This window comes from Budorcas taxicolor, chromosome 21 (genome assembly GCF_023091745.1).
Source record: "Budorcas taxicolor isolate Tak-1 chromosome 21, Takin1.1, whole genome shotgun sequence".
Lineage (NCBI taxonomy): Eukaryota > Metazoa > Chordata > Mammalia > Artiodactyla > Bovidae > Budorcas > Budorcas taxicolor.
Genome location: NC_068930.1, coordinates 4,383,936 through 4,408,150, shown reverse-complemented (window position 1 = coordinate 4,408,150; position 24,215 = coordinate 4,383,936). Strand labels below are relative to the sequence as shown.

Genomic DNA, 24,215 nt, shown 5'->3' with positions numbered 1-24,215 from the left:
TGGGTTCCACCACCATTTGAGGTGCATTTCACGCTTCCCAAGCTTTGTTCTGTCCCAGCATCTGCACCCTCTCTCGGCAATGTGCAGGTCCCTCTCGTTGACACAGGATTTCCATCCTCGGAAATGCTCTACGGCATCTGCCAGGCTCAGTCTCCCAACACCAGTGCTCACTCTGACAACAACCAAAGAAACAGAAGGGCCATTGGCTTGGCCCACCTGCTGGATGCTCTGACCATTGATCTCCTCTGAATCTCAGGAGAAAATCTGCAGCATGCCTTCCTGGAGAAAAAAATGACATCAAAGCCAGTTGAGGCCAAAACTGCTGTACGAATCATGAGTGAAAAAAGCCTGGCTTTTCTCCAGAGCACCAGGCAATGGGCAGCAGGGGGTCAGTGAAACTCAATGGCAGATCAGATGCTCAGATGCTTCAAATGGCTTCAATTACCTCTGATAACCGCACACACACCATAACAAAGGACAACATCCCAGGCTAGATTATTGAAGCCAGAGACAAACTTAACTCATTTGTAAGGGCCACCCAAAGAAAGAAGACAACCAAATGGAGGTGACCCAGGTACTGTATGCATGTGTGTGATCAAGTCTAAGCTGGCCCTAATTGATAACTAGCCCAACCCTAGCTTCATGGGAGGCAACGTGCTAGAGCTCAGTATCGATGAGGAGATGGTAGTGAGTTCTCACTCATTTTGTTCAGATTTTCCAAGGAATAAATATGAAAGTTGTCATCACTGATCCGAGCATGTGCTGCTTCGCTGCATACCTCAGCAGGGCAGGCAGGGCTGCTCCAAGATGTGCCAATGACCTGGGAGTCCTCCAGGAGCTGGGAGAATTCAGAGTCCTCAGGCTTCTTGGCAAGAGGAAAAGTCCATTCACACTTACAGGTACTCAGGCAATCCCAGGAAGCCCTAAATTCACGACACATCTTGGGGCAAAGGAAGGCGTACCATCCTTAGTGATCCAAAAAGCAGAAACTCTAAGGTGGTTCCTGCCACACTTATCACAGGACTCTCTTGCACCTCCATTCACTGAATCACAGGCAGAGATTCTTCTACGCTACAGTCATACCTGGCAACTTCTCCTGACAAGTCAAAGGAAAGCACAGGCATGCTTCAAATGTGCACCTGCGTTCTCGATGAATAATATCGGTGTCCATGGTTCCCTGGGGGAAAGCCTGCATCTGCTTCTGAACTGCCTCGATCCCTCATGTATGACTGGATACCTATCTATAGCACAAAGGTAGGAAATTATCTTAAAGTTCCTATCAGTGTCTGTCTGACTGAGTATGTGTGTGAGGCAGGGGATTTGATATGGGTCTGAGTGTGTGTGTTCCAGTGTACCAAGAAGAATGTGCCTCAAGACTCTGGCATGCCTCTGAAACTCCTTCTGGGTGTCTCCAGGACTCAGAGTCCCACTACAAAGGCCTTGGTATCTTAACACACATGCCTTCACCACAGAATCCTGATTTCCTGCTGTCCAACAAAATGGCAGATGACGCCTGCCACTGTCCACAAGCCCCATGCAAAATTTCATGCTGAGGGGCTGTTGAAATAGGGCATCGGCTCGTGATCTCTGTGACCCATGCCCTCTCACTATGAACATGAACCTGACTGCCCAAGGTCGCCTGGCAGAGCAACTGTGTATGCCATGTACCATGAGACATGTCAGCTAAAACTACAGCTCAGGCGTCCATGGTGACAAGACCTACCTCCTCCTGGATCAAGGAAACTTTCCCCAATAAGGTCAAAAGTATTAGGAATATGACTCTGGGGCAGATATGGCCCACTATTCCTTAAAAGGGCAAAATAATTCAGGGCATGAGTCTCTTCCTGCCCAGTGAGTCTAATCACTCTCTGGGGCTCCACCAGAAAGGGCAAGATGGGACCTGGTCTTCCTCAGGTACCAGGATCCAGGGGTCACTCCCACAGAAACTGGGCCCCTTTGCCGCCCAGATAACGCTCAGATCCACAGCCTGCAGGACCCTGGGAACCAACCACACCCAGGAAAAACTCATAAAATAAAGAGATTCTACAAATTGAACTCCTCCATCTACCCCTAGTGTGACTCACCCACATCAGAAGCCACCAGGTCTTCTGCTCACAAAGGGACATTTAGTACTCAGAAGACCAACAGGAAGAAGGTGGCCTTTGATTATGGTGACACCACACCATTCTGCCTGGCATCCCTTCTCTGCTACACAAAACCATCAAGTGTTCACAGAACACCAAGCCTGCTTGCAGGAAGACTTGAGACAAACTTCCAGGGAAAGACCTTTGTTATGTGAAGTTTCCCACAACAGTGCCAGGGGAGTCACTTGCTAAATCATGGAGGAAGCCCTTGGTATGCCAACCAAAGATGACTCTCTAAAAACCACAGGACTCCAAGGTTGATACTTCTCAGTCAGGGTGGTGAACAATTAGGTGCCATCTGGGCAGTCCAGCTGGTCCCATCTTTAGGAACTCATACACCTTGCAAATTCCAGGCCAAAAGGAAAAACAGATATGTGCAAAGATCTCGTTTCTGCCCACACTAGCTGGCTGTGAGGTCTCAATAAGTGGAATTCTTCAAGGCACCAAAGATATGCTTTTCGAGTCCTTCTGGCAGTGGCCCACCAAGGCCACAAAGGTCACCCATCACCAAGCCTGCCAGGCACCAAAATGCACTCTCCTCTGTACCCAGCCAAGGGCAGCTCCAAAAGGACCACACTGTATCACTGAAAACAGAACAACAGTGCCTGCAGCCTCAGCAGACATATCATCCCAGTAAATCCCACTGCACTTTTCCTCACCTGCACAACCATTCTGCTCTAGGCCTCTGGCTAACCTGCAGGAGGGATGCAAGGCTGGGACCACCACACAGTCCACAGCGGCCTTCAAGACACAAGCATGTAACAGAAGATGCAACACAGGAACTGCCAAGGGCAGAAACGAGGCCTATTGCCTTTCACCCCTGCCACCATTTGACTAGGTCCCTGCAAACGCTACAGCCCACAGGGCACTCAAGAAATCTCACCAACCCAAAGGGCCTCAACAGCTAGGACCTCAGATCTGACCTGAGGCTCCAATAAGAAACTACAAAATCTTCCTCACTTTGGCTTCCACATCAACACAGCCCCAACTAGCGCACTTGCAGCAGGAACTGGAACAAAACGCACATTTTCAAGCCAAGAGCTCAACAGGCCTAGGCCAGGATCTACTCTGACTCCTAGCATCACTGGTCAGGCTAGACATCGCCCGTGAACTTCAGTGGCATTGACCTCAGACCCTGCACTCCAGGAAAACCTCATGAACATCTTACACAGCCCACTCAAAAGGGAGCCTTGCAAACGGTGGTGATCCTGGTGATCCTCCTGCTCTATGCATGTATGTGACACAGTAAAAGCAGCCCTTACTGCTAATTAGCGCACACTTAGCCCCAGGAGAGGCAACGTGCTGGAATTCACTGTCGGTGAGGAAGTAGTAGTGAATTCTGACTCACTTTGTTCAGATGTTCCCAAGGAACGCATACAAGAGCATCGTCATAGATACGAGCACACGCTGGCTTGCTGCCCACCTCAGGAGGGCAGGTAGAGCCAATCTCAAGAGGAGCCAGTGACCCAGGAGTCCTTCAGGAGCCAGGGGAATTCAGAGCTCTAAGACTTCTCTGCAGAATGGTCCCTCCATACATACAACTACTCAGGCAGTCCCAGGAAACCCTACATCCATGAAACATCTTGTGGTAAGAGAAGGTGCCATCCTCAGTGATCCAAAAAGCAGTGGCAGGAACCTGGGCCTGTCAACTTCTCACCAGACTCCCTTGCATCTCGAGGTACTGTCTCATGTGCACAGCTTCTTGCCCTGGATGACAGACAGTCATATCCAAGAACCTCTCCTGACAAGTGGAGAGAAAGCAAAGGAATGCTTCAGATGTGTACCCAAGTTCTCACTGAACAATGTTAATGCCCATGGTTCCCTGGGGGAAGGTCCTTATCTGCTTAGCGAAATGTATTGATCCCCTACCTAGGACTGGATAAATATGTGAGCATGAGTGCAGCAAAGTAGGTTCAAGAGCGAGTGGGTGTCTGATAGTGTGCATGGGTGGCAGGGTATGCGATGTGGGATTGAGTGCATGTGTTCTGGCGTACCAACAAGGATGCACTCTTAGGATTTTGGATGGGCCTCGAACTCCTTCCGGGTATCTCCATGTCTCAGAGCCCCATGCAAAGGCCTCGGTGTCTGAACATGCATGCCGTCTATATGGAGTGTGGACCTCCTACACTCCCACAAAATGGAGTCGATGCTTGGCACCTTCCACAAGCCCCATGCAAAATTTCACCGAGGGGCTGTTGACATCGGCTCTGGGCTCCCTATCTCCATGACCATTCCCTTTGACCAAAGCATAGGAATCGGACCAAGTAAGGTCGTGCTGCAGAGCAACTCTGTTAATGCCACAGAGCTTGAGACTACACCAGGAACTACTTCAGCTCAGGTGTCCTTGCCCACTAGACCCAGCTCTACTTAGAGCAAGGAAATTTTCCATTAGAATGAGAAATGTATGGTGAACTTGGCCCTGGGGCTGATGACCCACCATATCCTTGAAGAGCAAAAGAATTCAGGGCATGAGCCTCTTCCTGCTCAGTGAGTCCAATCACTCTCCAGGGATCCAATGGTAAGTGAAAGACAAGAGGTACTCGTCCTCAGGTACCAATATCTAGGCGTCACTCCCACAGAAACGGGGCCCCTTGCCTGGCCAGAATAGGTTAAGATCCACAGAGTACAGGCTCCTGGGTACTGACCACATCTTATGGGAAAAACTCCGATAAAGCAGGGCTTCGTCCAGATTGAACACTCCTGCTCCAAATAGCGACTCACCCACATCGGAAGCCTCCAGGGGCTCTGTTCACACAGAGACCAACCAGCACCCAACAACAGGAAAAAGGTGGGCTTTGACTACAGTGACATCACGCCATTCCGCCCTACACCTTGTGTCTGCCATGTAAGATGACGAAGTGCTCACAGATCACTAAGGTGGCTTCCAGGAAGACATCAGAAAACCTGCCAGGGGAAGACTTTGGATGTGCCTGGTCTCCTGCCATAGTGCCAGGGGAGCGGCTGGTACCTACACTGAGGCAGCCTTGGTATGCCAACCAATGACCAATCTCTATCACAAACATGGGCCTTCAAGGTTGATAATTCACTGTTGCGGGGCGAACACCTGGGTGGATCAGGGCCAACTAGCTGGCCCCAAATTTTAAGAAATCACATACCTTGCAAATTCCAGGCTGAGGGGCCAAATGGGGGCCAAGAGGATGTATGCACACCACATTACCGCCCATGGGCTGGCTCCTTAGACTCGGTTAGTGCAACTTCTCAAGGTACCAAGGATACGAATGAAGAGTTCTTCTTCTGGCACTGGACCACCAAAGCCACAAAGGTCACTGTCACTGAGCCTCCCAGGCACAAGCAATCCCCTCTCCTCTGTACCCAGCTGAGGACAGCTCCAAAAGGACCACAGTATGTATCACTGAAGAAACAACAGTGCCTTCAGCCTCAGGGGACAGACTGTCCAAGGAAATCACACAGCACATTTCCTCACCTGCACAACTATTTTGTTCTAGGCCTCTGGCCGACCTGCAGGAGGAATCCAGGCCTGGGATCACTTCACAGTCCATGGTGACCTCCAAGACTCAAGCATGTGACAGCAGTTGCAATTCAGGAACTGCCAAGGGCAGAAATGAGGCCTATTAACTGTCACAACTGCCACCATTCCCCTAGGTCCATGCAACCATTGCAGCCCACAGGGCACTCAGGAATCTCAACAACCCAAAGGGCCGCAATGGCGAGGGCCTCAGACCTGACCTGGGGCTCCAATCAGAAGCCACAGAAGTGTCCTTGTTTCAGATTCCATATCGCCACTGACCCAATAAGTGCATTTGCAGCAGTAACCAGGAAGAAGTGAACATTTTCAAGCCAAAAGCTCACCTGTCCGAGAGGATTCACTGCAACTCCTGCCACCACTGGACAAGCTGGATGCCTCTATGCTCCTCAGTGCCCTTCACCACGGACCTCGCATTCCAAGAGCCACTCCAACATCTGTACATGGCCCACCCTCAGATGGGAACCTCGCAAATGGTGGTGACCTGGCTCCTCCATGTGTGTGTGTGACACAGTGGGAGATGCCCTCATTGCTAACCAGCCCCGTCCTTAACCCCAAGGGAGGCAACGTGCTGGACCTCAGTTTCGATGAGGAGACGGTAGTGAGTTCTCACTCATTTTGTTCAGATTTTCCAAGGAATGCATGTGAGGGTGTCATCATCGATCCGAGCACGTGCTGGCTCGCTGCCCACCTCTGCAGGACAGGAAGCACCACTCTCAGGAGGAGCCAGTGACTTGGGAGTCCTGCAGCAGCTGGGGGAACTCAGAGCCCCCAGGCTTCTCAGCAAGAGGAATCGTCCCTTCATACGTACAGCCACTCAGGCAGTCCCAGGAAACCTGAAATTCACAACACATCTTGGGGCAGGAGAAGGCGTACCGTGCTCAGTGATCCAAAAAGCAGTGGCAGCAATTTGGGCATGCCACACTTCTCGCCGGACTCCCCTGCACCTTGAGTCACTGCCTCATGGGCGGGGCTTCATCTCCTGGGTGACGGACAGTCATACCTGGCAACTTCACCTGACAAGTGGACAGAAACCACAGGAATACTTGAGATGTGTACTTGGTCTCTCACTAATACTGATGCAAATGTTTCACTGGGGGAAAGCCTGTATCTGCAACCCAACTATGTTGATCCTTTACAGACGACTGGTTACCTATCTTTCAAAAGAGTGCAGCAAATTAGGCACAAGTGCATGTGGGTGTCTTTCTGACCAGGCATGCAAGGGTGGCAGGGGATTAGATGTGAGGTTGAGTGCCTGTGTTCTGGTGTACCAACAAGAATGCACCCTCAGTATTTTGGGTGTGTGTCTGGAAATCTGTCCGGGTATCCAAGTCTCAGAGACCGCATGCAAAGGCCCTGCAGTCTGAACACCTGTGCCATCTCCATGGAGTCCTGACCTCCCGCCCTCCCATGAAATGGGGATAACACTTGGCATCTTCCATTAAGATCCATGCAAAATTTCACCAAGGGGCTGCTGACATAGGCTCTAGGCTCCCAATCTCCATGACCCATGATCTCTGACCTCAGCACAGAGACCTGACTGCCCAAGGTCACCTTGCAGAGAGTCTGTGTGAATGCCACGTACCCTGAGACTATGTGAGCTACGACTATAGATCAGGGGTCCTTGTCACAAGTCCCACCTCCTACCCTAACAAGAAAATTTTCCCAGAGAACTGCACAGTAAGGTGAACTTGGCACTAGGGCAGATATGGCCCACTGCACCCTCAAATAGGAAAAGAATTCAGGGCATGCGTATCTTCCTGCCATTCAGTCCAATCAAAGTCCAGCCTCCACTGGAAACTGCAAGATGAGACCTGGTCATTCTCAGGTACAAGGAACCAGGGGTCACTCCCACAGAAACGGGATTCCTTTCCCAGCCAGATTATCCTCAAATTCACAGCCTGCAGGGCCCTGGGTACTGACCACACCCTAGAGAAAGCCCCCATAATGCAGGGCTTGGTCCAAATTGAACTCATTCTGCCGCAATGGGTGACTCATCTAAATCTGAAGCCTCCAGGGCCTTGGTTCACAGGGACAATGAGTAGCCAGCAAGACCCACAGGAAGAAGGTGTGCAACGTGACCAAGGGCTCACAGATCACCAAGGATGCTTTCAGGAAGACTTCAAAAGACCTGCCAGGGGAAGACCTTGGATGTTCCAGGTCTCTGCCATAGTGCCACGGGAGCTGCTGTCTCCTACAATGAGGCAGCCTTGGTATGCCAACCAATGACCAATCTCTATCACAACCACGGTCCTTGAAGGTTGATGCTTCATTGCCAGGGGGGCAAACACATGGGCGCTATCAGGGCTGGCTGGCTGGCCCAACCTTAGGGAATCTTGATAATACCAGGCCAAGGGGACAAACGGTGGCCAAGGGGCATGTGTGTACACCACATAACTACCCACAGGGCTGGTTCCTTGGCCTCATCACTGCAACTCTTCAAGGCACCAAAGATACCCTTGGAGAGTCCTTCTACTGGCAGTGGGCCAACAAGACCACAAAGGTCACCTATCATTGAGCCTCCCATGACAAGCAATGCCCTCTCCTCTGTACCCAGCTGATGGCAGCTCCAAAAGGACCACACTGTATCACTGAAAACAGAACAATAGTGCTTGCAGCCTCAGTAGACATATCATCCCAGTAAAGCACACTGCACTTTTCCTCACCTGCACATACATTCTCCTCTGGGCCTCTGGCCAACCTGCAGGAGAAATGCAGGCCTAGGACCACAGCAACGTCCATGGTGACCTCCAAGACTCAAGCATGTGACAAGAGCTGCAATTCAGGAACTGCCAAGGGCAGAAATGAGGCTTATTAACTTTCACAACTGCCACCATCCCCCTAGGTCTCTGTAGCCACTGCAGCCCACACAGCACTCAGGAATCTCAGTAACCCAAAGGGCCACAATGGCGAGGGCCTCAGATCTGATCTGGGGCTCCAGTCACAAACCACAAAAGCTTCACTGCTTCAGAATCGACATCACCAGAGCCCCAGTTAGCACACTTGCAGCAGGAATCAGGACGAAATGCACCTTTCCAAGCTAAGAGCTCAACTGTCTGAGGATAGGATCTACTGTGACACCTACCGCCACTGGACAAGCCAGATGCCTCTATGCTCCTCAGTGCCTTTACATGGACCTTGCATTCCAAGAGGGCCGCTCGAACATCTGTACACGGCCCACCCTCAGACGGAAGCCTCACAAATGCTGGTAACCTGGTTCCTCCATGTGTGTGTGTGACACAGTGGGAGATGCCCTCACCTCTAACCAGTCCTGCCCTTAACCCCAAGGTAGGCAACGTGCTGGACCTCAGTTTCGATGAGGAGACGGTAGTGAGTTCTCACTCATTTTGTTCAGATTTTCCAAGGAATGCATGTGAGGGTGTCATCATCGATCTGAGCACGTGCTGGCTCACTGCCCACCTCTGCAGGGCAGGCAGCACCACTCCCAAAAGGAGCCAGTGATCTGAGAGTCCTCAAGCAGCTGGGGAAACTCAGAGCCCCCAGGTTTCTCAGCAAGAGGAATGGTCCCTCCATACTTACAGCCACTCAGGGATTCCCAGCAAAGCCGAAATCCATGACACGTTTTGCGGCAGGCGAAGGCGTACCATACTCAGTGATCCAAAAAGCAGTGGCAGCAACCTGGGCCCACCACTCTTCTCACCGGACTCCTCTGCACCTTAAGTCACTGCCTCACTGGCAGGGCTTCATCTCCTGGGTGATGGACAGTCATAACAGGCAACTTCACCTGACAAAGGGACAGAAAGCACAGGCAGGCTTCAGATGTGTACCCAGCTTCTCACTAAGCTTATCGATGCCCATGAGGGAAGGCCTTTTCTGCTTCCCAACTGCAGTATCCCTTATGTACAACTGGATACCTATGTGTTGGAATGAGTGCAGAAAGTTAGGTTCATGTGACCGTGGATGTCTGTCTGACTGAGTGTGCAAGCATGTAGGGGAACTTGATGTGGGTCTGAGTACTTGTGTTCTAGCGTACCAACAAGGATGTGCTATCAGGATTCTCGGTGTGCCTCTGGAACTCTTTCCGTGTATTTCCGTGTCTCAGAGCCCCTGTGCAAAGGCCTTGGTGTCTGAACACGCACATCTCTGTGGAGATCTGAACTCCCACCCTCCGACAAAATGAGGGATCATGCCTAGCACCTTCCACCAACACCATGCAAAATTACACCAAGGGGTTGACATAGGCTCTGGGCTCCTGATCTACATGACCCCTGCTGTATCACCAAAGCACAGGAACCTGAGTGCCCAACGTTCCCTCGTGGAGCATCTGTGTGAATGTCCCTTATCCTGAGACTACCCCAGCTACTATTACAGCTCAGGTGTCCTTGCCACAAGTTCCACCTCCTCCCTGAACAAGGAAACTTTCCAGAGAAGGCCTACAGTGTGGTTAACTTGGCCTTGGGCGAGATACAGCCCACCATACCCTCACAGAGCAAAAGAATACAGGGCATGGGTCTCTCCCTGTCCAATCAGTCCAGTCACTCTCTGGGGCTCTGCTGGAAAGTGCAAGACAAGGGGTGGTCATCCTCAGGTACCAGGATCCAGGGGTCACTTCCACAGAATCAGGGCCCCTTTACTGGACAGATTATGCTCATCCACAGCCTGCAGGGCCCTGGATACCAACCACAGCCTAGAGAAAAATCCAATAAAGCAAGTTCATTTTACTTCAGTCACTCAGTCGTGTCTAACTCTTTGCGACCCATGAACCACAGCATCCCACGCCTCCCTGTTCATCACCAACTCCTGGAGTTTACTCAAACCTATGTCCATTGAGTCAGTGATGCAATCCAACCATCTCATCCTATCGTTCCCTTCTCCTCCGGCCCTCACTCTTTCCCAGCATCAGGGTCGTTTCCAATGAGTCAGCTCTTCGCATCAGGTGGCAAAACGATTTGGAGTTTCAGCTTCACATCAGCCCGTCCAATGAACACCCTGGACTGATCTCCTTTCCGATGGACTGGTTAGATCTCCTTGCAGTCCAAGGGACGCTCAAGAGCCTTCTCCAACACCACAGTTCAAAAGGATCAATTTTTAGCACTCAGATTTCTTTATAGTCCAACTCTCACATCCATACATGACTACTAGAAAAACCATAGCCTTGACTAGATGGACCTCTGTGGGCAAAGTAATGTCTCTGCTGTTTTAATATGCTGTCTAGGTTGGTCATAACTTTCCTTCCAAGGAGTAAGCTTCTTTTAATTTTGTGGCTGCAATTACCATCTGCTGTGATTTTGGAGCCCAGAAAAATATAGTCAGCCACTGTTTCCCCATCTACTTACTTGACATGAAATGATGGGACTGTATGCCATGATCTTAGTTTTCTCAATGTTGAGCTTTAAACAAACTTTTTCACTCTCCTCTTTCACTCTCATCAAGAGGCTCTTTAGTTCTTTTTCACTTTCTGCCATAAGGGTGGTATCATCTGCATATCTGAGGTTCTTGATATTTCTCCAGCAATCTTGATTCCAGCTTGTGCTTCCACCAGTCCAGCATTTCTCATGATGTACTCTGCTTATAAGTTAAATGAGTGGGTAACAATATACAGCCTTGACGTACTCCTTTCCTATTTCAAACCAGTCTATTGTTCCATGTCCAGTTCTAACTGTTGCTTCCTGATCTGCATACAGATTTCTCAAGAGGCAGGTCAGGTGGTCTGGTATTCCCATCTCTTTCAGAATTTTCCCACAGTTTATTGTGATCCACACAGTCAAAGGCTTTGGCATAGTCAATAAAGCAGAAATAGATGTTTTTCTGGAACTCTCTTGCTTTTTCCATGATCCAGCGGATGTTGGCAATTTGCTCTCTGGTTCCTCTGCCTTTTCTAAAACGAGCTTGAACATATGGAAGTTGACGGTTCACGTATTGCTGAAGCCTGGCTTGGAGAATTTTGAGCATTACTTTACTAGCATGTGAGATGAGTGCAAGTTTGAGCATTCTTTTGCCTTTCTTTGGGATTGGAATGAAAACTGACCTTTTCCAGTCCTGTGGCCACTGCTGAGTTTTCCAAATTTGATGGCATATTGAGTGCAGCACTTTCATAGCATCATCTTCCAGGATTTGAAATAGCTCAACTGGAATTCCATCACCTCCACAAAGCAAGACTTGGTCCAAATTGAACTCCTCCTGCCCCCCAGGGTGACTCACCCACATCAGAAGCCTCCAGGGGCTCTACTCACACAGGGCAATCAGCACTCAGCAAGACCCACAAGAAGAAGGTGGCTTTCCTTATGGTAACACCGTGCCATTCCGCCTGGCAGCTCGTCTCCACCACACAAGACCACCAAGTGCTCACAGATCACTAAGGCTGCTTCCAGGAAGACTCCAAAAAAACAGGCAGGGGAAGACCTTGGATTTGCCAGGTTTTCCACCATCATGTCAGGGGAGCCAATGGCTACTACATTGAAGCAGCGTGGTATGCCAACCAATGCCGGATCTCTACCACAACCATGGTCTTCCAAGGTTGATATGTCACTGCCAGGGTGGTGAACACCTGGGTGGGATCCGGGCTGTCTTGCTGGCCCCATTCTTCGGGAACTCATACACTTGGTAAATTCCAGTCCCAAGGGCTAAATGGGGGCCATGGGGCATGTGCCCATACCTTATTACCACCCAGAGGGCTGGCTCCCAGGCCTAGTTATTACAATTCTTCAAGGCACCAAAGATACAGTTTGAAAGACCTTTTACTGGCAGCAGGCCACCAAGGCTACAAAGGTCACTATTACCAAGCCTCCCAAGCACCAGCAATGCCCTGTCCTCTGCACTTAGCCACGAGCAGCTTCAAAAGGAACACAGTATGTATCACTGAAGACAGAACAACAATGCCTGCATCCTCAGCGGACATATCCCAGGAAATCACAGTGCACTTTTCCTCACCTGCACATACATTCTTCTCTGGGCCTCTGGCCAACCTACAGGAGAAATGCAGGCCTAGGACCACAGCACCGTCCATGGTGACCTCCAAGACTCAAGCATGTGAAAGAGTTGCAATTCAGGAACTGCCAAGGGCAGAAATGGGACTTATTAACTTTCACAACTGCCACCATTTCCCTTGGTCTCTGCAGCCGCTACAGCCCACACGGCACTCAGGAATCTCAGCAACCCAAAGGGCCGCAACAGCGAGGGCCTCAGATCTGACCTGGGGCTCCAATCACAAACCACAGAAGCTGCATTGCTTCAGAATCAACATCAACAGAGCCCCAGTTAGCGCACTCGCTGCATGAACTGGGAGGAAACACACATTTCTGAGTGAAGAGCTCAAGAGCTCAGCCAGGATCTTCTGCGACTCCTACCAACACTGGACAAGCCGGATGCCTCTATGCTCCTCAGTGCTCCTCACCATGGACCTCACATTCCAAGAGCTGCTCCAACATCTGTACACAGCCCACCCTCAGACAGGAGCCTCGCAAATGGTGGTGACCTGGCTCCTCCATGCGTGTGTGTGACACAGTGGGAGATGCCCTCACTGCTAACCAGTCCCGCCCTTAACTCCAAGGGAGGCAACGTGCTGGACCTCAGTTTCAATGAGGAGACGGTAGTGGGTTCTCACTCATTTTGTTCAGATTTTCCAAGGAATGCATGTGAGGGTGTCATCATTGATCCGAGCACGTGCTGGCTCACTGCCCACCTCCACAGGGCAGGCAGCACCACTCCCAGGAGGAGCCAGTGACCTGGAGGTCCTCTAGCAGCTGGGGGACTCAGAGCCCCCAGGCTTCTCAGTAAGAGGAATGGTCCCTCCATATGTACAGTCACTCAAGCAGTCCCAGGAAACCTGAAATTCGTGACATGTCTTGAGGCAGGGGAAGGCATACCGTGCTTGGTGATTCAAAAAGAACTGGCAGCAACCTGGGCCCGCCACACTTCTCGTCAGACTCCCCTGCACCTCGATTCACCATCTCACGGGTGCGGCTTCGTCTCCTGGGTGACGGACAGTCATGCCTGGCAACTTCACCTGACAAGGGGACAGAAAGCACAGGCAGGCTTCAGATGTGTACCTGGTCTCTCACTGAGCGAGATCAATGCACATGCTTCATGGGGGGAAGGCCTGTATCTCCAAGCCAAGTGTATCGATCCTGTACAGACAACTGGATACCTATCTGTCAGAAGAGCGCAGTTATTAGGTTCTAGTGCCTGTGGGTGTATGTCCAACTGATCAGGGTGGCAGGGAATTTGATGTGGGACTGAGTGGCTGTGTTCCAGCATACCAAAAAGGATGCACTCTCGGCATTTTAGGGCTCCCTCAGAAACTCCTGGGTGTCTCCGGGTCTCAGAGCCCGTGTGCAAAAGCTTTGGTGTCTGAACACATGTCCCATTTCAAAGGAGCCCTGACCTGCCACCCACAAAATGGGGGATGACGCTTGGCACCTTCCTCCAGCCCCATGCAAAATTTCAGTGAAGAGCTACATACATAGGTTCTGGGCTCCCAATCTCCATGCCCCATAAACTCTGGCGAAAGCACAGGGACCTGACTGAACAAGGTCACCTTGTGGAGCATCTGTGTGAATGCCACGTACCCTGGGACTACCCCAGCTACTACTACAGCTCAGGGGTCCTTGTCACAAGTCCTACCTCCTACCCTAACAAGGAAACTTTCCCATAAAACCACATAGTATGGTGAACTTGGCACTGGGGCAGATACGGCCCACCACACCCTCGAGCAAAAGAATTCAGGGGATGCATCTCTTCCTGCACAGTCAGTTCAATCACTGTCCGGCCTCTGCCGGAAAGTGCAAGATGGGCTTTGGTCTTCCTCAGGTACCAGGATTCAAGGGTTACTCTCACAGAAACTAGACCCCTTTCCTGGCCAGATTATCCTTAGATCCACAGCATGCAGGGCCCTGGGTACCAACCACACCCTAGAGAAAGCTCCCAAAATGCAGGGCTTGGTCCAAATTGAACTCCTCCTGACCCAAAAGATGACTCACCCACATCGGAAGCTTCCAGGGCCTCAGCTCACACAGGGACAATGAGCACCCAGCAAGACCCACAGGACGAAGCTGGGCTTTGACTAGGGTGACATCACACCTTTCCACCACGTCTCAGCTATGCAACATGACCAAGGGCTCACAGATCACCAAAGGCGGCTTCCAGGAAGACTTCAAAAGACCTGCCAGGAGAAGACCTTAGATATGCCAGGTTTCTGCCATAGTGCCAGGGGAGCTGCTGGCTCCTACACTGAGGCAGTGCTGGTCTGCCAACCAATGACCAATCTCTACCACAACCATGGACCTTGAAGTTTGATGCTTCATTGCCAGTGTGGAGAACACCTGGGTGTCATCAGAGCTGTCTGCCTGGCCCCAACCTTTAAGAACTCACACACCTTGTTAATTCCAGGGTCAGGGCCCAAACGGCGGCCAAGGGGCATATGTACACACTGCATTACACCCACAGGGCTGGCTCCTTGGCTTCTGTTACTGCAACTCTTCAAGGCACCAAAGATACGCTTGGAGAGTCGTTCTACTGGTAGCTGGTCACCAAGGCCACAAAGGTCACCTATCACCGAGCCTCCCAATCACCAGCAAGGCCCTCTCCTTTGTATCTAGCCAAGGACAGCTCCAAAAGGACCACAGTATGCATCACTGAAAAAACAACAGTGCCTGCAGCCTCAGTAGACATACTGTCCCAGGAAATCATACTGCACTTTTCCTCACCTGCACAACCATTCTGCTCTAGGCCTCCGGCCAACCTGCAGGAGAAATGCAGGCCTGGGATCACTTCGCAGTCCATGGCGGCCTCCAAGACTAAAGCACTGTGACAGCAGTTGCAATTCAGGAACTTCCAAGGGCGGAAACAAGGCCTATTGCCTTGCACAACTGCCACCATTCCTGTAGGTCCCTACAACTGCTACAGCCCAGAGGGCACACAGGAATCTCACCAACTCAAAGGGCCCCAACAGCGAGGGCCTCAGATCTGACCTGGGGTTCGAATCAGAAGCCACAGAAGCTTCCTTGCTTCGGTTTTCATAGCACCACAGGCCCAACTAGCCCACTCACAGCATGAACTGGGAGGAAACACACATTTCCGAGTGAAGAGCTCAAGAGCTCAAGAGCTCAGCCAGGATCTACTGCGACTTCAACCACGACTGGACAACCCGGATGCCTCTATGCTCCTCGGTGCTCTTCACCATGGACCTCACATTCCAAGAGCCACTCCAACGTCTGTTCACGGCCCACCCTCAGACGGGAGCCTCGCAAATGGTGGTGACCTAGCTCCTCCATGTGTGTGTGTGACACAGTGGGAGATGCACTCACTGCTAACCAGTCCCACCCTTAACTCCAAGGGAGGCAACGTGCTGGACCTCAGTTTCGATGAGGAGACGGTAGTGAGTTCTCACTCATTTTGTTCAGATTTTCCAAGGAATGCATGTGAGGGTGTCATCATCGATCCAAGCACGTGCTGGCTCACTGCCCACCTCCACAAGGCAGGACGGGCCGCTCCCAGGAGGAACCAGTGACCTGGGAGTCCTGCAGCAGCTGGGGGAACTCAGAGCCCCCAGGCTTCTCAGCAAGAGGAATGGTCTCTCCATACGTACAGCCACTCAGACAGTCCCAGGAAAGCCAAAATTCATGAAACGTCTTGAGGCAGGAGAAGGCGTACCGTGCTCAGTGATCCAAAAAGCAGTGGCAGCAATCTGGGAGTGCCACACTTCTCACCGGACTCCCTAGCACCTCGAGTCACCATCTCATGAGCAGGGCTCCATTTCCTGAGTGACGGACACTCACACTTGGGAACTTCACCTGACAAGGAGACAGAAAGCACAGGCAGGCTTCAGATGTGTACCCAGCTTCTCGCTAAGCAATATTAACGCCCATGGTTCCCTGAGGGAAGGATTGTATCTGCAACCCAACTGTACTGATTGTACAGACAACTGGATATATGTCTATAGAAAGAGGTCAGTTATTAGGTTCAAGTGCCTGTGCGTGTCTGTCTGGCTGAGCGTGCAAGGGTGCAGGCATTTGACGTGGTGCTGAGTGCCTTCTTCCGGTGTACCAACAAAGATGTGCTCTCAGCATGGGTGTACCAGGGGAACTCATTCCAGGTATTTCCACGTCTCAGAGCCCATGTGCAAAGACCATGGTGTCTGAACATGCCTGCCGTCTCCACGAAGCCCTGACCTCCCACCCTCCCACAAAATGGGGGATGACACCTGGCACCTTCCTAGAGCCCCATGCAAAATTTCACCAAGGGGCTGCTGACGGAAGTTCTGGGCTCCCAATCTCCATGCTCAATGCCCTCTGACCAAAGCACAGGGACCTGACCACCTAAGTACGCCTTGCTGACCATCTGTGTGAATGCCACGTACCCTGAGACTTCTCCAGCTACTACTACAGCTCAGAGGTCCTTGTCACAAGTCTCATGTCTTCCCTGAACAAGGAAACTTTCCCAGATAACCGCCAAGGAGTGGTGGCTGATGGCCGAGAGGAGCTACTCCACGTTCAAGGTCAGGAAGGGCAGCCGTGAGGAGATACCCCTAGTCCAAGGTAAGGAGGAGCAGCTGTGCTGTGCTGGAGCAGTTGTGAAGAGATACCCCATGTCCAAGGTGACTGTTTAAACTTCTTGCATTATGGGAGTGGAACAGAAGCACAGAGGCTTTCTTTGACCAACAGAACCGCAGCAGCTGCGATGGCCCACACAGAAGTATGGCCAAGAGGAGCTACCCCATGCCCAAGTTCAGGGGTGGTGACCGAGAGCACCAGGCTATCCTGGTGCAGGAAAGGCCTAGAGGAGCTACCCCACACACGAGGTCGGGGGCGGTGACCGAAGAGGAGCTACCTCATGCTCGAGGTCAGGGGTGGTGGCCAGGAGGAGCTACCTCATGTCTGAGGATCAGCGGCTGCATGGGCAGGAGGGTGGAGAGGAGTTACTCGACATTCAAGGTCAGCAGGGGCGACCTCATCCAAGGTAAGGAGCAGCCGTGAAGATATACCCCACGTCCAAAGTAAAAGAAAGCCAAATAAGATGGTAGATGTTGCGATAGGACATCAGAGAACAGACACACTGAAACGGTAATCACAGAAAACTAGCCAATTTGATCACACAGACCACAGCCTTGTCTAACTCAATGATACTAAGGCAGGCTGTGTGGGGCCACCCAAGGACGGGTCATGGTGGAGAGGTCTGACAGAATGTGGTCCACTGGAGAAGGGAATGGCAAGCCACCTCAGTACTCTTGTCTTGAGAACCCCATGAACAGTATGAAAAGGCAAAATGATTGGATACTGAAAGAGGAACTCCCCAGGTCAGTAGGTGCCCAATATGCTACTTGAGATCAGTGGAGAAATAACTCCAGAAAGAATGAAGGGATGGAGTCAAAGCAAAAACAATACCCAGTTGTGGATGTGACTGGTGACAGAAGCAAGGTCCAATGCTGTAAAGAGCAATATTGCATAGGAACCTGGAATGTCAGGTCCATGAATCAAGGCAAATTGGAAGTCATCAAACAGGAGATGACAAGAGTGAACGTTGACATTCTAGCAATCAGCGAACTAAAATGGACTGGAATGGGTGAATTTAACTCAGATGACAATTATATCTATTACTGTGGGCAGGAATCCCTTAGAAGAAATGGAGTAGCCATCATAGTCAACAAAAGAGTCCGAAATGCAGTACTTGGATACAATCTCAAAAACAACAGAATGATCTCTGTTCATTTCCGAGGCAAACCATTCAATATCACAGTAATCCAAGCCTATGCCCTGACCAGTAACACTGAAGAAGCTGAAGTTGAACGGTTCTATGAAGACCTACAAGACCTTTTAGAACTAACACCCAAAAAAGATGTCCTTTTCATTATAGGGGACTGGAATGCAAAAGTAGAAAGTCAAGAAACACCTGGAGTAACAGGCAAATTTGGCCTTGGAGTACGGAATGAAGCAGGGCAAAGGCTAATAGAATTTTGCCAAGAGAATATACTGGTCATAGCAAACATCTTTTTCCAACAACACAAGAGAAGACTCTACATGGACATCACCAGATGGTCAACACCGAAATCAGACTGATTATATTCTTTGCAGCCAAAGATGAAGAAGCTCTACACAGTAAGCAAAAACAAGACTGGGAGCTGACTGTGGCTCAGATCATGAACTCCTTATTGCCAAATTCATACTTCAATTGAAGAAAGTAGGGAAAACCACTAGACCATTCAGGTATGACCTAAGTCAAATCCCTTATGATTATACAGTAAAAGTGAGAAATAGACTTAAGGGACTAGATCTGATAGACAGAGTACCTGATGAACTATAGACGGAGGTTCGTGACATTGTACAGGTGACAGGGATTGAGACCATCGCCATGGAAAAGAAATGCAAAAAAGCAAAATGGCTGTCTGGGGAGGCCTTACAAATAGCTGTAAAAAGAAAAGAAGTGAAAAGCAAAGGAGAAAAAGAAAAAAAGAAAAGGAGAAAATTAAAGATATTCCCATTTGAATGCAGAGTTGCAAAGAACAGCAAGGAGAGATAAGAAAGCCTTCTTCAGCAATCAATGCAAAGAAATAGAGGAAACCACTAGAATGGGAAACACTAGAGATCTCGTAAAAAAAAAATTAGAGATACCAAGGGAACATTTCATGCAAAGATGGGCTCGATAAAGGACAGAAATGGTAGGGACCTAACAGAAGCAGAAGATATTAAGAAGAGGTGGCAAGAATACACAGAAGAACTGTACAAAAGAGATCTTCATGACCCAGATAATCACGATGGTGTGATCACTCACCTAGAGCCAGACATCCTGGAATGTGAAGTCAAGTGGGCCTTGGAAAGCATCACTACAAACAAAGCTAGTGGAGGTGATGGAATTCCAGTTGAGCTTTTCAAATCCTGAAAGATGATGCTGTGAAATTGCTGCACTCAATATGCCAGCACATTTGGAAAACTCAGCAGTGGCCACAGGACTGGAAAAGGTCAGTTTTCATTCCAATCCCAAAGAAAGGCAATGTCAAAGAATGCTCAAACTACGGCACAATTGCACTCATTTCACATGCTAGTGAAGTAATGCTCAAAATTCTCCAAGCCAGGCTTCAGCAATACGTCAACGGTGAACTTCCTGATGTTCAAGCTGGTTTTAGAAAAGGCAGAGGAACCAGAGACCAAATTGCCAACATCTGCTGGATCATGGAAAAAGCAAGAGAGTTCCAGAAAAACATCTATTTCTGCTTTATTGACTATGCCAAAGCCTTTGACTGTGTGATCACAATAAACTGGGAAAATTCTGAAAGAGATGGGAATACCAGACCACCTGACCTGCCTCTTGAGAATCATGTATGCAGGTCAGGAAGCAACAGTTAGAACTGGACATGGAACAACAGACTGTTTGCAAATAGGAAAAGGAGTATGTTAAGGCTGTATATTGCTCATCCTGTTTATTTAACTTATATGCAGAGTACATCATGAGAAACACTGGGCTGGATGAAGCACAAGCTGGAATCAGGAATGCTGGGAGAAATATCAATAACCTCAGATATGCAGATGACACCACACTCATCACAGAAAATGAAGAAGAACTGAAAAGATTCTTGATGAAAGTGAAAGAGGAGAGCGAAAAAGCTGGCTTAAAGCTCAACATTGAGAAAACTTAGATCATGGCATCTGGTCCCATCACTTCATGGGAAATAGATGGGGAAACAGTGGAAACAGTGTCAGACTTTATTTTGGGGGGCTCCAAAATCACTGCAGATGGTGACTGCAGCCATGAAATTAAAAGATGCTTACTCCTTGGAAGCAAAGTTACCTCGACAGCATATTAAAAAGCAGAGACGCTACTTTGCCAACAAAGGTCCGTCTAGTCAAGGCTATGGTTTTCCCAGGGGTCATGTATGGATGTGACAGTTGGACTGTGATGAAAGCTAAGCGCCGAAGAATTGATGCTTTGAACTGTGGTGTTGGAGAAGACTCCTGAGAGTCCCTTGGACTTCAAGGTGATCCAATCAGTCCATCCTAAAGGAAATCAGTCCTGGGTGTTCATTGGAAGGACTGATGTTGAAGCTGAAACTCCAATACTTTGGCCACCTCATGAGAAGAGTTGACTCACTGGAAAAGACCCTGATGTTGGGAGCATTTGGGGGCAGGAGGAGAAGGGGACGACAGAGGATGAGATGGCTGGATGGAATCACCAACTCGATGGACATGAGTTTGTGTTATTCTGGGAGTTGGTGATGGACAGGGAGGCCTAGCGTGCTGCGATTCATGGGGTCGCAAAGAAGTCGAACACGACTGAGCGACTGAACTGAACTGATGGTGAAGTTGGCCCCGGGGCAGATACGGCCCATCTCACCGTCGAAGAGCAGAATCAGGGCATGCATGTCTTCATGCAGTCAGTCCAATCACTGTCTGGGCCTCCACTGCAAAGTGCAAGATGGGACCTGGTCTTCTTCAGGTACCAGGATCCAGTAGTCACTCTCACAGAAACGGGACCCCTTTCCCAGCCAGATTATCCTCAGATCCACTGCCTGCAGGGCTCTGGGTGCTGACCATACCCTATGGGAAAAGCTTGCAAAATGCAGGGCTTGGTCCAAATTAAATCCTCCTGCCCCAAAGGGCAACTCACCCACATCTGAAGCCTCCACGGCTCTGCTCACAGGGACAATCAGCACCCAGGAAGACCCACAGGAAGAAGGTAGGCTTTATTTATGTCAACACCACTCTATTCGGCTGTGCACCTCTTTTCCGCCATGGTAAAACCACTGAGTGCTCACAGATCACCAGGAAGAATTTATAAAAGCCAGGGGATGACCTTGAATGTTCCAGGTCCTCCGCCCTAGTGTGATGGGAGCCACTGGCTACTACACTGAGGAAGTCCTGTTATGCCAACTGATTCCAAATCTCTACCACAGCCACGGGCCTCCAAGGTCAATATTTCACTGTGAGTGTGGCGAACACCTGGGTGCCATGTGGGCTGTCTGGCTGGCCCCATCATTTAGGACTCATACATCTTGCAAATTCCAGCTCTAGTGGCTAAATGAGGGCCAAGCGGCATGTGCACACACTGCATTACCACCCACAGGGCTGGCTCCTTGGCCTCATTTGGTGCAACTCTTCAAGGTACCAAAGATATGCTTGAAGAGTCCTTCTTGCACTGCACCACCAAGGCCTCAAGCGTTACCTATGACTGAGCCCCCCAAACAGCAGTAATGCCCTCTCCTCTGTACCCAGCTGACGGCAGCTCCAAAAGGACCACAGTACATATTATTAGAACCACAATGACAGTGCCTGCAGCCTCAGGGGAGAGATCATCCCATGCAATCATACTGCACCATTCCTCACCTGCACAACCATTCTGCTCTAGGCCTCTGGCCATCCTGTCGGAGGAATACATGGCCAGGGCCACTGCACAGTCTACAGTGGCCTTCAGGATTCATGCACTGTGACAAGAGTTGCTATACAGCAACTGCCAAGGGCAGAAAGGAAGCCTATTGCTTTTCGCCCCTGCCACTGTTCCACTAGGTCCTGCTACTGCTGCAGCCCACAGGCACTCAGGAATATTACTAAACCTAAGGACCTCAACAGTGAGGGCTTCCACATCAGCACAGCCCCAACTAGCCCACTTGCAGATGAAACTGGGATGAAATGCACCTTTTCAAGCCAAGAGTTCACTGGGCTGAATGGGCCTAGGTCTGGTCTACTGAACAGGATCTAGTACATGATCTCCTGTGAGGGTAATCAGCTGGCTGACTGTCAAGCTATAAAGGTGGCACTTTATGAAACCCCTGCAGATGGCTTTGATCTGGACACATCCTATTGAATAGGCAAAACCAAAATATTCTGAGAAAAAATTAGAAAGACATAAAATAAGAGAAGTAAAGATTACTGATAAAGGATGGTTACAGTTCAAGGATGGATGATTAATAATTCCTAAAAATGCTAAATGGAAAATTCTTAAGGGTTTACACTAGAGTTTTCCTAAAGACTTGGAATTAACCAACTATGTAACTCAGCTCTCAGCTTTTCAACAGACATTTAAAAAATACTGGGAGGTGACTCCTGATCCAGCCTCTGAGTTAAGCACACCATTGTTCCAGCCAGGAACCAAGGTCCTGATAAAGACTTTGGGATTGGGGGGTGGGTGGGGCGCGGATCCCTCAAGCCCCTGTGGGAAGGCCTTTACCAGGTTATTCTTTCTTCTCGCACAGCTGTCAAAGTGCCAAGAATTGATTCGTGGATGCACCACACTAGAGTTGAGAGGTGGCACCCATACTAGAACTAAGTGATGTCATTTTATGCCTTTACTTTCTATTCTCTTTCTTAGTACTCTTCGGATGGGCCTGATAATCTATGTGTGCCTGCTTATGCTGACTCTGAAAGTCCTGAGTCTGCCATTGGATCTTCAAGATAATGCCTTCCTTTCCTGGGCTCACTCCTACGCTGCCTTCCACAATAGGTCTAGCTGCTGGGTCTGCAGAGTGCTCCCCTCTTCATCAGTGGAAGGCTTCCTATGGTAGGCATCTCCACTTCAAGCAAAGGACCTTCTCCAAGTTTGTGAATACCTTCAACAACAACAACCATATGTGATGCCTCTTCTTAATCTGATGACATCTAACAATCATAAGATGGACTGCTGCTGCTGCTAAGTCACTTCAGTCGTGTCCAACTCTGTGTGACCCCACAGACGGCAGCCCACCAGGCTCCCCCGTCCCTAGGATTCTCCAGGCAAGAACACTGGAGTGGGTTGCCATTTCCTTCTCCAGTGCATGAAAGTGAAAACTGAAAGTGAAGTCGCTCAGTCATGTCCGACTCTTCATAAGATGGACTAGTGCAACACTTTGTACCTTATCTATGGACATAATGTGACTATTAACTTTGCTGATTGTTCTGTTTTTGCTGTTTGCTCCCTGAGTCTGTAACTGTGTAATGGGATTTGTTTCTAGCTGCCTGAAGGCTTTTAAGTTGCAAATGGTTGCTCAAACTCCTGCAACTGCAGCGACTTCCTGCAACTACTACTTGGGACCCCTGGATCACAGACCCTCAATATGAGAGTTAGCAAAATATGCTGATTCTCCAATTTAGGGATGACACTCCTTATCAGCTTGGAAGCAGGTATGTAATGAAAATGACGACCCTTTCCCTAAGCAAGATAATTCTCCTAAAAGAAAAGACAGGAAGGCTAGGGGTCCCCAAATGGAGGAAATAGGCTACAAGTGTCAGACACTTTTTATCTCTCTATTAAGTATCAGGAGGAAACAAACTACAGCTGTCATATTTTTTTCCCTTCTCTATACAAAATTAAAAGGGTTCTTTTAAAATTCTGTGTTGCCATGACAATAACTTGTTTCACATGAACTTAACTTTCCTCAAACTTTGAGCTAACTAAAGGGTATTACATATGGAAATATTTTTCTCAAGCTATGTTAATGAACTATGTATTTATTCTCCACTCTGTCTTTCTTCACATGGACATCACCAGATGGTCAATATGGAAATCAGGTTGATTATATTTTTTGCAGCCAAAGATGGAGAATCTCTATACAGTCAGCAAAATCAAGAGTGGGAGCTGATTGTGGCTCACATCATGAACTCCTTATTGCCAAATTCAGACTTACACTGAATAAAGTAGGGAAAACC

The 24,215-nt window shown here is 49.5% G+C and overlaps 2 long non-coding RNA genes and 6 other non-coding genes across 11 annotated transcripts in view; all 8 read right to left on the bottom strand.

The window, feature by feature from the left end:
* Window positions 1-9,288, bottom strand: part of LOC128066840 (uncharacterized) — a 68,628-nt gene extending 59,340 nt beyond the window's left edge. For 3 of the 4 annotated variants that reach the window (XR_008201251.1, XR_008201248.1, XR_008201249.1), the window contains exons 1-2: window positions 9,190-9,288; window positions 6,526-6,665 (exon numbers count right to left, since the gene is read on the bottom strand). This is a non-coding gene — a long non-coding RNA (uncharacterized LOC128066840). The remainder of the gene's footprint in view (window positions 1-6,525; window positions 6,666-9,189) is intronic. The other variant, XR_008201250.1, reaches the window with a different exon arrangement.
* Window positions 660-753, bottom strand: LOC128067077 (small nucleolar RNA SNORD116). Its single transcript, XR_008201293.1, has one exon. It is a non-coding gene; the product is annotated as a small nucleolar RNA SNORD116 (small nucleolar RNA).
* LOC128067083 (small nucleolar RNA SNORD116) lies at window positions 3,449-3,542 on the bottom strand. Its single transcript, XR_008201297.1, has one exon. It is a non-coding gene; the product is annotated as a small nucleolar RNA SNORD116 (small nucleolar RNA).
* On the bottom strand, window positions 6,223-6,315 carry LOC128067055 (small nucleolar RNA SNORD116). Its single transcript, XR_008201272.1, has one exon. It is a non-coding gene; the product is annotated as a small nucleolar RNA SNORD116 (small nucleolar RNA).
* On the bottom strand, window positions 8,952-9,044 carry LOC128067074 (small nucleolar RNA SNORD116). The gene has a single exon (XR_008201290.1). It is a non-coding gene; the product is annotated as a small nucleolar RNA SNORD116 (small nucleolar RNA).
* A 23-nt stretch (window positions 9,289-9,311) lies between the features above and the next one.
* Window positions 9,312-16,367, bottom strand: LOC128067031 (uncharacterized). Its single transcript, XR_008201265.1, has 3 exons — window positions 16,261-16,367; window positions 13,476-13,615; window positions 9,312-9,394 (listed from the first exon to the last, which is right to left on the bottom strand). It is a non-coding gene; the product is annotated as an uncharacterized LOC128067031 (long non-coding RNA).
* Window positions 13,174-13,266, bottom strand: LOC128067075 (small nucleolar RNA SNORD116). Its single transcript, XR_008201291.1, has one exon. It is a non-coding gene; the product is annotated as a small nucleolar RNA SNORD116 (small nucleolar RNA).
* Window positions 15,958-16,050, bottom strand: LOC128067054 (small nucleolar RNA SNORD116). Its single transcript, XR_008201271.1, has one exon. It is a non-coding gene; the product is annotated as a small nucleolar RNA SNORD116 (small nucleolar RNA).
* Window positions 16,368-24,215: the final 7,848 nt, after the last annotated feature.